The 11,732-nt window shown below is 38.2% G+C and overlaps 1 pseudogene; it reads left to right on the forward strand.

Moving 5' to 3' along the window:
* Positions 1-3,431: 3,431 nt before the first annotated feature.
* Positions 3,432-11,283, forward strand: LOC119506865 (annotated as a pseudogene).
* The last annotated feature ends 449 nt before the right edge of the window (positions 11,284-11,732 follow it).

Below are 11,732 nucleotides of genomic sequence, written 5' to 3' on the forward strand. Positions count from 1 at the left end.
TTTGTCCCTGGTGTCCAGAAGAAAATAAGAAAAATATAGGCAATCCCCATTCTATGTCTTTAAATAGCTGTATTAAGCGCCCTGTGACAATGGCAGCAAAGGGGAAGTGAAATGGTTAAGGCTAACAGTGCACTGTTAACATTTCCACAAGATGAATGAGGAGAGGAAGCAGCACCATTGGTTCTGTGCTGTGTCCATCTTTCTTGTAGCAGAGCAAACAAGACAGTAAAATATTGATTTACAATAAAACGGCCTATCTTTGCAACCAGAAGGGCTGGAAACTTTTTTTTTTTTTCAGTGAGAGCAAATCACTCTTTTAAAAGAGTCACCAAATATCTGAAGAGGAGGCTTTGAAAAGTAAGTTCCTATACAGGGGAGTGTTTTATGTGTCTCCTAGAAGAATAGCATAATTTTCAGCTTTATAATAGTCATTTTTCCTACCTTACCTGGTTCAACTGCAACACAGGTGATTATAGACTTTACTGGGGACAATCCTGAAATGGAGAGAGCTAATGATAGCCTGTTACTAGTCTGAGTTTCCTTAAGGCATAATGAATAATACATAGTATCATTATTATGCCCTAGAAAAATAAATAGGGGAAGGGCAAGCTCATGGAGAGATAAAAGTAGGAACTTAGACTGAATCCCAGAGGTGACTGACATTTAGGGAAATGAAGGATATTATTTACCACAAACGATTCTTGTTTGCTGCCAAAATGTCAATTTAAGTTTCACATAATACAATAACTGCTTTGCCACTTAAACTCCAAAAGGAATAACCTATCTGCCTGGGACTTCTTCAACTGCTTTCAGCAACTTTGTTTTGGCAGGATATCAGACTTTCGTTTTGTTCCTAAATTTTATCAGGGGGAAAAATTACTTGTCGTTCGCTTCTCTAGCAAGAACCCAATTTTTAAGCTTAAAAGGGGAGAGAAAAAAAGCATGATAGATTTTGGAAAGGTTACAGTTACTTCTTTGGAAATCTGAAATAACATTATTCATCTCACTGATAAACATATTATATTTATTACATTATGAAAGAAATGAATATTTTTATATTTAAGAACCTCCTAGGAATTGAAAGAAATGCAAAATGCATCAGCAGTGTGGTCTCCAGAGAATAGATTCAATGGCCTAGGTATAATAAAATGCAGCTATTTAACTTATTTTATCTGCAAATTTTTTATTGTTCAATTCAGCTCATGGTCATTGAGGACCGACTTTTTTCAGGTATTTTCGTAGGTATTCCATGCGATACAAAATATAAATATGACCCGCCTCCTGCATTCAGGAACTTAAATATCAAACCTTAAAGAGGATATATATATATCAACAATGGACTATAGTTAGTGGTACAATTATAAAAATGTTCTTAAAGAGTATATATATATATATCAATGATGGACTATAGTTAGTGGTACAATTATAAAAATGTTCTTTCATGGATTGTGACAAATGTATCATACTAATGCAAGGTGCTAATAATAGGGTGATATATGGGAACTCTGCATTTTATGCAGGATTTTTCTGTAAACTCACAGCAAAAAATAGTATCTTCCTTATTAAGTAGGCAAAAGCATGTCTGACATTTCTATTTATTAAGATGAAATCTGATCATAAGAAGAAAATTTTGATGCAAGTTACTACCTTTTTGTTATTATGAATTTCCTAGATTTACCATTTACTTCTTTTCCACCAGATTTTAAGAAATGTGATTACATAGCAAATGACCATTTCTTACAAAAAAAAAGAGAGAAAAGATATATACACATTTAATTGTAATTTAATGTATACTGTGAAAAATAACACAATAAAACTCTAAAGAAAGTAACATGACAGGATAGAAGAGGAAGGAATTAGTTTCTGCCAAGGAATCTGGAAATTCTCCATGGAGAAAGTAACATTTGAGCATGGCATTGAAGAATATGTGGAATTTTAGTGGCAGATAAGAACATGCAACATCATTCCAGACAGTGGTAACAATATATACAGAGCAAGGAATAGAGATTGATCATCTGTGAAATACTGAATGGTCTCTTTTATTTAAAGTATGGAGCATGTGGATTTTTTAGACAATGACAGTAGAAGGCCTAGTCATGGAAGGCTTTCCATTGATGCAAAGGAGTTGGGTTATTCTATGGACAATGTCCAGGCTCCGGAACCTACTTGAACAGGGAGTGACAGGGGAGAGACTGGGGCCAAGTTAATTGGTTAGAACAATTTCACAAAAGTCCAAGATAAGGGTAGTGGGAGTGGGAAGGAGGAAATGCCTTCGAGAGCCATCATAGACACATCATTTTAACAGGGTTATATTATGAGATGTATTAACATGTTTTCCTCTCTTAAATTTGCTTTTACATGACTTTTCCCCTATTCAGCCAGAGGCAGACATTTTGACATAGGAATAATTGGGATTGTAATGGCAGGAGTGAAAAAAGAAAGAAAGAAAAAGACGGTATTAAGCCCTTAAAAATTAAAAGAGAATGTCTTTTAAAAGACAATATTCTTAACGATTAAGTGTTGAGCAAGAACAGAACTTCCTAATTATCTATGCCTCTATTAACATGTCAAGAAACAGGCCTAGTGGTCTTGAATATGGAGTTTTAATATAAGTCACAAGTAAAGAGAAAAAGGATATGATGGATGGAAGAAAGACGCTAACATAATCAGAGCTAGGGAGAAATAATCATATCTAAATTTAGTGTGCTGAACAATGTTCTAAGCACTTTATTGGGATTATCTATACTCCTAATAAAATCTCATGATATAGGTGCTATTACTACACCTATTTGACAGATGGGGAAACTGAGTCAAAGAGCTTAAGCAATTTGTTAAGCTCACACAGGGAATAAGTTGAGATTGAATTTGAACCCAGGCAGTCTGAATCCAGGGTCTGCTCTCAAAACCACTAGACATTCCTGTATCAGGTGCAAGGGGAGAGTGAAATTCTGAGACACAGATGATACATGATGAGAAGTTAGTGACTCCTTTACCTTCTGATCAAACCTGGAGAAAAAGAATGGTAGAAAACCCCAGATTATCTAAAGGGGAGAGCACAAAGCCAAGTGGACTTCATCATCGCAGTTGTTGGAAGGGCTCTAGAATTTTCCAACAGGAGATAGATGTTAGCAAAGATCAGAGCCAGTGGGCTGGCCATGGGGCAGTCATTTGAAGGACAAAGGAAATTGGTAACAAGTTGCAAGGTAGAGAGCCCACACCTGGGGCTGAATGGAGGCTGTGATTGAGGGGGTGAGGAATTATAGCACCCGTGACAGCTGAGAGAGCAAGCTGAGGTGAAACCAAGTGAGCAGCTCTAGGACCCATTAGGACTCCCAACTGTTCCAAAGGACCCAGGAAATTCAGCATCCACAGACTTCGTTAGCAGACCCCATCAGGGTGCCCAGTGACCAGGTAAGGCACGGGGCTTTACCATGGAGGCCAGTGAGGTTCCACAGGCAACACAGCGATGCTCGTGGTTAGATAAGCTTTCTGTTAAACCAAGACTGCTTCTGAGGAAAGGGAAACCTGGAAAGGCTGATCACTTTTGCAAGAGACTGTTGTGAACTTGAAGGATTGCTTTAAATAGGAAGAAACTAAATACGTTTAATTGTCAATTTTAAGTACTCCCAAAACCCACCACCCACCCACCTCCACCAAAATCACTGAAGTTGTGGGCTCAGTAGCAAATTAGAGCTATACAAGGAAATAGCGGTATTTTCATGGCACAACCCCTACATAATCAGCAGCATGTGCTAACTGATTGGAGGAGGTAGGAGTAAAGGGTTATGAAAGAGAAGAGCAAAATTTGCAGCAGCGTCCCAACTTCTGAACGTGGCTGAGGGAGCAAAATGAAACCAGTAATCAAGTTAGGAAACACGGCAAAGGGCAAAATGAGGGAGAGAACTAGTAGTGATAGGATCTGCCTGGAGCATGTTGATTACAAAGTACCAAACTAACACGCCTGCGGTCCAGCAGGTGGCTGGAACTTGGGGTCTGGGGTCTGTACTGGGGAGTCATTCCCATCAAAAAGACAAGTAAAGCTGGAAGTGAATATGATCACCTGGAATAAAGTACAGAGGCAAGAAAAAAGAGGGGTGAGAAAATATCCATAGTAAAAAACCTTTAGGGTGTGAGGGGCTAATAGAAGATGCGAAGGACTGAGAAGCATCGGAGAAGGAGGGACTGGACCAGAAGAGTGTAAGAGTGAAGTGTGAAAAGCCTCAAAGGAAAAGAAAGCTCTGAGTAAGAGGAGGTGCTTAACTGGGCCAAATGCCGCAGTCAAGTTAAATATGAGAAGGAATAGAAAGGGCCACTTGGGGTGTGGCTGTAAGTCACAGTGATATTTTGATATTCTTTAAACTTCAACACTGCCAAGTTCTGTCTTGGGCATTCTTCTTTTAATGATAATATTACACAGGCACTTACATTCATGAAAATACTTTATCTAAATCTGTGTTGCCTCTGGTTCCTTATCTGAGAGATATAATATTATGCAGGTTTATACTGAGAGTCATTCATTGTACATGTTGGATGGATTATATGGTGCATGAATAAAATTGCTTAAAAAAAAAGAGAGAGAGGGAGAGATTTAGTCCAAGGATCATTTTCATTTCACAAGCAGAGTGAGTAGAAAAATTTCACTAAAATTAGATCATTTGTTTAGGTTTATCATGTAAAGGTCTGATTCTACTCTCTTTTGGAAATGGACTGGTTCTTGCTATGAGATTTGTGATATTCCTCTGCCCCTAAAAATAACTAAGGAATGAAAGGAAATGCTGAAAAATGCAAAAACACTATAGTATTGCAGCAAAAACATTTTCCTTTTTACAAATAAAAATTGCCCCCCACCCCCCAAAAAATATAATACTGGTTTTGTCATTCAGCTAGCTTATGAACATGTTAGGAAATTAAATTAACACTTCCAAGTAAGTGCCGTTCTAGTGACCAAAATAACGGTCTTGAGGTCTGTCCTAGTTAACAAAGCTTCCAAGTGCTTAATTAGTGGACAGTTAATAGTATTTGCAATGGAGCATTCCTCTGTGCTCTAAGTTCCTCTCTGGCAATAAGTTATCTACAAAGGTATCAATTAGTGACCTGCAGCTGCTAAATGGATTTCTCTTTCCAGCTTTCACTAAATGACACCTAAATTTACAATCTCTATGATCAGTCACTATGCTATGGGCATAGCATTTAGAGCTATCTTCATATAATATTTGGAAATTACTTGCTTGCTAATATTGTGAGTTTGAATTCAGAATCTCCAATTAAAATTTCAAAAATTAGTCCTTTACCCTTTTTATAAAGCCAGACATAAATGTTAATGGTGGAAGACAACCCAACAAAAAACGTGCTTACATTATAAACCTATGTTTGTAGGATCTACTAAAAAGGCATTGGTTTTATTTAGTTCTTAACATGAAAATGAAAAAAATAAGCATAAGCCTGGTTATTGTGATGGTTAGGTTCATGTGTCACCTTGGATGGTGCCCAGGTGTCTGGTCGAGCAAGCCCTGGCCTATCCATTGCTGCAAGGATATTTCATGGACTTAAATCATCCGTACATTGATTGCATCTATGGCTGATTACATCTGAAGTCAGCTAAGGGAAGAATCTTTCACAATGAAGGATGATTAATCCAGTCAGTTGAAGGCTTTTAAGGAGGAGGTGATTACTTCAGCAGTCAGAAGAGAGAACTGTCGTCTATTTCAGCCAGCCAGCCAGCCTCTCCTGGGGAACTCATCAAAGACCTTCTTTGGGGTGCCAGCTTGCAGCCTACCCTACGGAGTTTGGACTCATACATCCCCATAGTTGCATGAGACGCTTTTATAAAATCTCATACTATTTATAGATATCTCCTGTTGGTTCTGTTTCCCTAGAGAACCCTGACTAATACAGTTATGTTATCAGTTAAAATAACCAGGAGGCTGTACAGTTGATTAGAATCTTGTCTTTATTAGGTATTCATTTAAATGGTTATAAACAAGTCAGTTTATAATGACTGGCTTAAAATGATACTCCCCCAAATTTCACTGTGTGTCTAAACAGTTCAAAGAAGCCTTGATTTCTTTTGATGAAGAAGGCTAAGAAATGGCTACTGAATGCCTTGCTATTGTTTTGTGCTTTTAGAATAAGCCAGAGAGAGAATGACTGACAAGGGAAGATAAATCCAGTTGGACATACCAATACGTGGACTATTAAGCAAATCACCAAGCTTATCATGTGCCCAATTGTTGCTTTTATTAAATAATTAAATAAATTTATTTATTAAATAAGGAAGAGAAGGTGAAAAGGAAAAGGGGAAGAAGAGAGGGTAACATTTATGAGCTCTTATTTTGTGTTAGTATTCTAGATGTTTATCATGTAGGCTGTATTTAATCTTCACAATAACCCTCTGAAGTAATCACTAATTATCTATTCTAATAAATATTGTAATTATCACTACTTTACAAGTTAGGAAAATGAGGCCCAAGAGGTTAAACAAGTTTCCCAAAGTTATGTCACTTTGTTCAGATTTTCTCATTATAGTTTCTACATTTTTCATCAATTTGATGTGGCCTCTTAGTTTTCTGACAAATAAGTATGGGAAAACTGATTTAATTGAACACATTGGCAGATGGGGATCACCTCCCTTCTTCTTCCTCCCCTGCAAATGTAAACCATATCTTCATTATTTCTTACTTACTTTGCATCTGTCTACCTTCACTTACAAATTTCAGGGAGGTCCCAGAACCAACACTTGTTGAGTACCATATTGTAAAACAAACATCAGAAGGTGGCTTTCCATTATGAATATAAGAAGGCAGTCAGGAATGGATTCTAGCTCAACAGTTGAATGGCTTCAGATAATTCTACTTAATTCTTGATCCTTCTTTTTTTCTTTTTCTTGTCAGTTTTTTGTTTTTTTTTTTTTTTTAACTAAATGAGGTGAGGGCAAAGAAGAAATATGCTCTGAAGTATTTTTAAAAATAGAAAACTCAACATCGGTACTAGCTCTTTCAAGAATTGTGAATTCAATTTGAAAGTTCTTTTATACAATATAAATAAGCCAAGGTATGGTATACATTCAGGATATTATAGCATTGCTGTTTTTAAACATTCCCACTTGCCTTTTTCTCTATAAAGGATTATTTCACGATTATGAGGATGCCAATTCTACATACAGGGCTGTCATAGGAAGCAGTAGACTGTAGCAAATCATAAAAAGGTAAGTTGTTTTAATTATCATAACTTGGTTCAAACAATCCCTCATGTTGTTTATTCTCACTTACAGAGACTGAGGTGAAGTGCCATGAAACTATTGCTCCTGTGAGAAATAGAGGTAGAAATTACAAACTGCTCCACAGCCCAATGAACCATGATCTTGAAGTTCACTCATCACTCTTGGAAGCTACGTTCTCCCTCTCCCTTTTCTCCCCATGCCTCTTTTTCTTCCCCTGCTTCCTTCGCTGCCAGGAGTTGATTGATTGTTAAAGCTCCAGTGACTTTAATTAGGCTCTCCCTCTAGCATATTCTCCAGGTCTAAAACCTGGGAGTGATTAGGCTATTTATTTATTAATACTTGATTTTTTTTTCCATAAAGGGTTTAGAGTATCTAAGAGGCTAAATTATTTGTATGTGCAAGTTTCATTATTCAAATTACATGCATGATACAGAACTCAGAAAGGCACCACTGCACAGGGACTAACTCCTGCATTAAACCAATTCAATTGTTACATCCCTGAGCCAAAAACTACTTCTATTTTAATAAAATACAATATCTACTACTTACTGAGGCTTTTTATATGTTGAACACCATAGTAGGTTATTTACTTAATTGTGTTAAAACTCTCAACAACCCTCCAAAGGACATTTTATTATCCCCATTATATAGATGAGGAACTGAGGCTCAGTAAAACTAAGGTAATTTACCCCAAATCACACACCTGGTAATAGATAGGGACAGGATTCTAACTTAATTCTGGCTGACACCAAAACCATTTCATTACATTAAGGGTGTTTATTTGTTTTGCTTTGTTTTGTTTTATTGTGAAATCATTCACTAAATTTAAACTCTAATGTGCTTATGGGCATAGAGCAATACAATAATCCTCATAATGCTATGCAGAGGATCATTTGGTCTAATTCTTTATATAATCTACTAACGTGTGTAATTGTTTCCAATTTTCTCTCCTTTTCTTGCTCAGGCTTTGTTTTAGTTATATCATTCTCCCCAGCAAAAATGTGCTGAACTTCCAAATTTCCTCACAAATCACTTTCCCATACCCTTCCAGGGCTGTCCGGATCTACCCAGCGTGCCTATGCAGAGCTTTTGTTCATGGCTCACTCACTCCTAAAGGCCTCTTCCCACCCAAAACATACTCAATTCCTCCCCAGAAAGCCTTTTTTCTGTTAATTAGGTTTGCCCTATTATATACAGACTTTGAAAATTCTCCTTCCTTGTCAACTCTTCTGTGCTAATTCTGAAATCTTTTCTCTCCCTCTCTGCCCTCAGCTGCATTTCCTATAACTCTATTCAAATAGTCATTAGTTGATAGTTGAACGATTTTACCATTCATATTTTTATGTCATTTTATCTCTCATTTCTCCTTTTAACTGTAAACTTTTCAAATGGAAGAAGCTATTGTTTCTTTAATTTTGTACAATTTCCAAAACATTTTTTTGCCCTTAATGAGTGTGCTTCAATCAATGTTGATGATGACAATAGAGCAAATCACAGCATAAAATCGTAAGTTTTCTTTCTAATACAAGTAGCACTCTTACAGGACTTGTAGGTTCATTAATAGTTTTCCAAATCTCATAAGTCAAGGAGAAAAATATATGCGGTCTTAGAGGGCTATTAAAAAAAAAAAATAGCATGCATTCTATTTAAATACAGTATCCAACTTGAATACCTAAGAAACAGAAGGGCATTTGCCATTTTACATATTACAAAAGAAGATTAACTTTCAACATATGTATTTCCATTTCTGTTGTCACTATGTTGATATCATAAATGGTGCTCAGTGAAATTTGACATGATTTTCCAAAAGCTATATTAAATTCCAAATGTTTTTTTCCCTTTTATCTGAATAAAGTGAAATGAGTCTGTTTTCCCGTTTTGTAATAATTTAATAGCAAGGTGGGTCATACTGGGACTTACTCAGCTGCTTCTAAAAGCAGCCCATAGGATATGAATTGCTAATGTGAACTGCTTCATCTAAGCTTGAACTGGTAATTTGATCATTTACCAAGACAAAACTAGCTGCCAAATGCTCCAGTTTTGTGCTCTGAAAAGGAGGGTTTGCCAAGTCAAGTCTACAGCCTGGATACACCTTCCTGGGATACTCATTCTGCCCTTTTCAGGTCATTTTAAAAAATCACTGATTCATCCACTCAAATCTGATCATTTAATCAAAATCATACATTTTTATTTCTTCTCATACACACTTTCTTCCTTCCATCCACTCTTTCTTCAAGCAGTATAATTCACCATAGTTAGCTGTGGGTCCATTAAATGTTTGTTCAAGTTTATACAAACTAGGAGGTGTACTCAAGGACAGGCCCCTTCACTCCAGCATTTTCTACACTGCTGCTTCACATGAAACCCACCATTGGGCACAATGGTATATACACTGGTAGTTAGGATGAAGATTAATAGTGGAAGCTCCTTTGAAATGCTGTGCACAAAGACTGTAATATGGTAATCAATAAAAAATTATGTTTTAGGAAAGACTGGTTAGATGTTCATCAGGTCCATTCCCCCTTTCCTTCTGGTAACACACACAGAATGCATTTGCCACCTTTCCTTACGGTTCAGTTTTACCATAAGACTGAGTCTTAACTCCTAAGATGTAGTCAGAAATGGTGTATGCCACTTCCAGTCTCCCATGCAATTCTCCATGGCTTTGCCCCATGATGGCTAGTATGGAGATAACTTTCTGTGACACTTGTTGAGTATGATGGATCCACATGAAGGAAGGAGTTGAATCTCTGATTTGTCACTTCAAGGAAAACCACCCAACAGGAATATCAGGACTGCTACATGAGAAATAATAAAAATGTTTAAATTGTGTTAAGCCACCAAAATGTGGGAGTTTATCTGTGGAAGCTGGTGTTATCTTAATATAGAAATTTGCATCCTAAACTGAGATGCTTCCATAGCAAAAACGTTGAGTTGTATATACATTACCACATACAAACAAAATTATTTAAAAAGGGGAGGGAGTCGGTGGAAAAAAAAAAAAAAGCAGAGGAATGGATTGGTTTGTTGAAAGTTGATTTCTTCCTCCAAAGCTCTCTAAAATTACTTATTTGTAAAGTGCAGTGAATAATCTTTTTTATTCTTGAACATTCCCTCTTCTCTGAAATAATCCAAATCCTTGGACCCTTGTAAGGAAAATAGTGATCAGTTTTAGAATCTACAAAGCTCCTTCTACAAATAGAAACTTATTTAAAGCTCACTATTCTGAGCCATTCATAAGTAGAAAATATTTCTATCCCATTTTATAGCAGAGAAATAATGGCCTCACAACTCAATAGGACTCTAATTTCTAATTGATCAGAAAACTAGTTGAGCAAAAGGTCTGAATTCACAATTGACAGACATGAAATAATTTTCTTTTTCTGTATTGTTTACTCCTGCAGATCCCATAGGTTAATATTAAGAAGTAATCTGGCCCATGACCCCACCCAGGCCCCCACGCCGCCTTAGGTGTTGGGGGCCGGGAACTCTCGCTGCTCTGCGCTGGGCTGGCCCGGGCAGTCGGGCGCTGGGGTGCGGGCTCCGGCGCCCCCACCTCCATGCTCGCCTAGCGCGGGGCGAGCCGCTGCAGTGGGAGCACCAGGACGGGCGGAACGCGGCTTGTTTGGCAACTGAGCGCCGAGGTCACCAAATGGATTGGAGTGAACCGGAGACCCAAAAAAGGAAAATGAAGGGAGAATGGAGAGGTGTTTGAAAAGCTTCTTCCAGACCTACTGGTCTATGCTTGTGGAGCGGCTTTTGGATCAGAAGACCCTGCTCCCCAGTCTCTGCAAAGCCTCCAGAGGACCTACCGCCTCGAACTGCAGTATGCAGAGGCTCGCCATCAGTGAAGTGAACCCATCATGAAGCAGAAATACAGAGAAGCATGCAAAAATGTGGAGACGTTCCTTCAGGAGGAGCAGGCCATGGCCATATACCTCTAGGGGGAGCCGATGGTGACTGAAGATGCCAGACAGCAGCAGCTTGCTGGCACCTGCTTTGAGCTGATCAAGGGGAAAATGGATGGAGACTCAGCCAAGGTGGTGGCTGAGGTTTTATTCTGAAGAGGAGGGATCACAGAGAGGTTATTTTTCATACATCCATTTCTAAGCCTGGAGGGCCCAGGATTGCACTAACCCTGGAGGTCAAAGGAAGGATTATGTGGCTGCTAAAGCCCTCAGCAGACAGCATGTTCATGTTTTGGTCCTTCTCTTTCCCAGAGGCTGGTTTCATCCACGCAAATGGAAAAGACAAATCCTCGCACCCCCAGCCTCCCACTCAGGGCCTTTGTCCCCTGCCCTGGATGTGCCACCTGAGGATAGGGAGTCTGAGCTACTCTAGGAGCTGAAAGCAGTCCTTTCATGTAAATGATTATACATCTAAGATGTCAGCAACTTGCTGTGCATTTTGCTTCTGGCCCCTCAGCCAATGGTTCCATGTGTTTATTTCTTAATTCCAGAAAGCCGTAAGTTTCTAAATACTGAGCCAAAGAACACCACTTAATGGACCCATC

The sequence above is a fragment of the Choloepus didactylus genome, chromosome 12 (assembly GCF_015220235.1).
Source record: "Choloepus didactylus isolate mChoDid1 chromosome 12, mChoDid1.pri, whole genome shotgun sequence".
In the NCBI taxonomy this organism is placed as follows: Eukaryota; Metazoa; Chordata; class Mammalia; order Pilosa; family Megalonychidae; genus Choloepus; species Choloepus didactylus.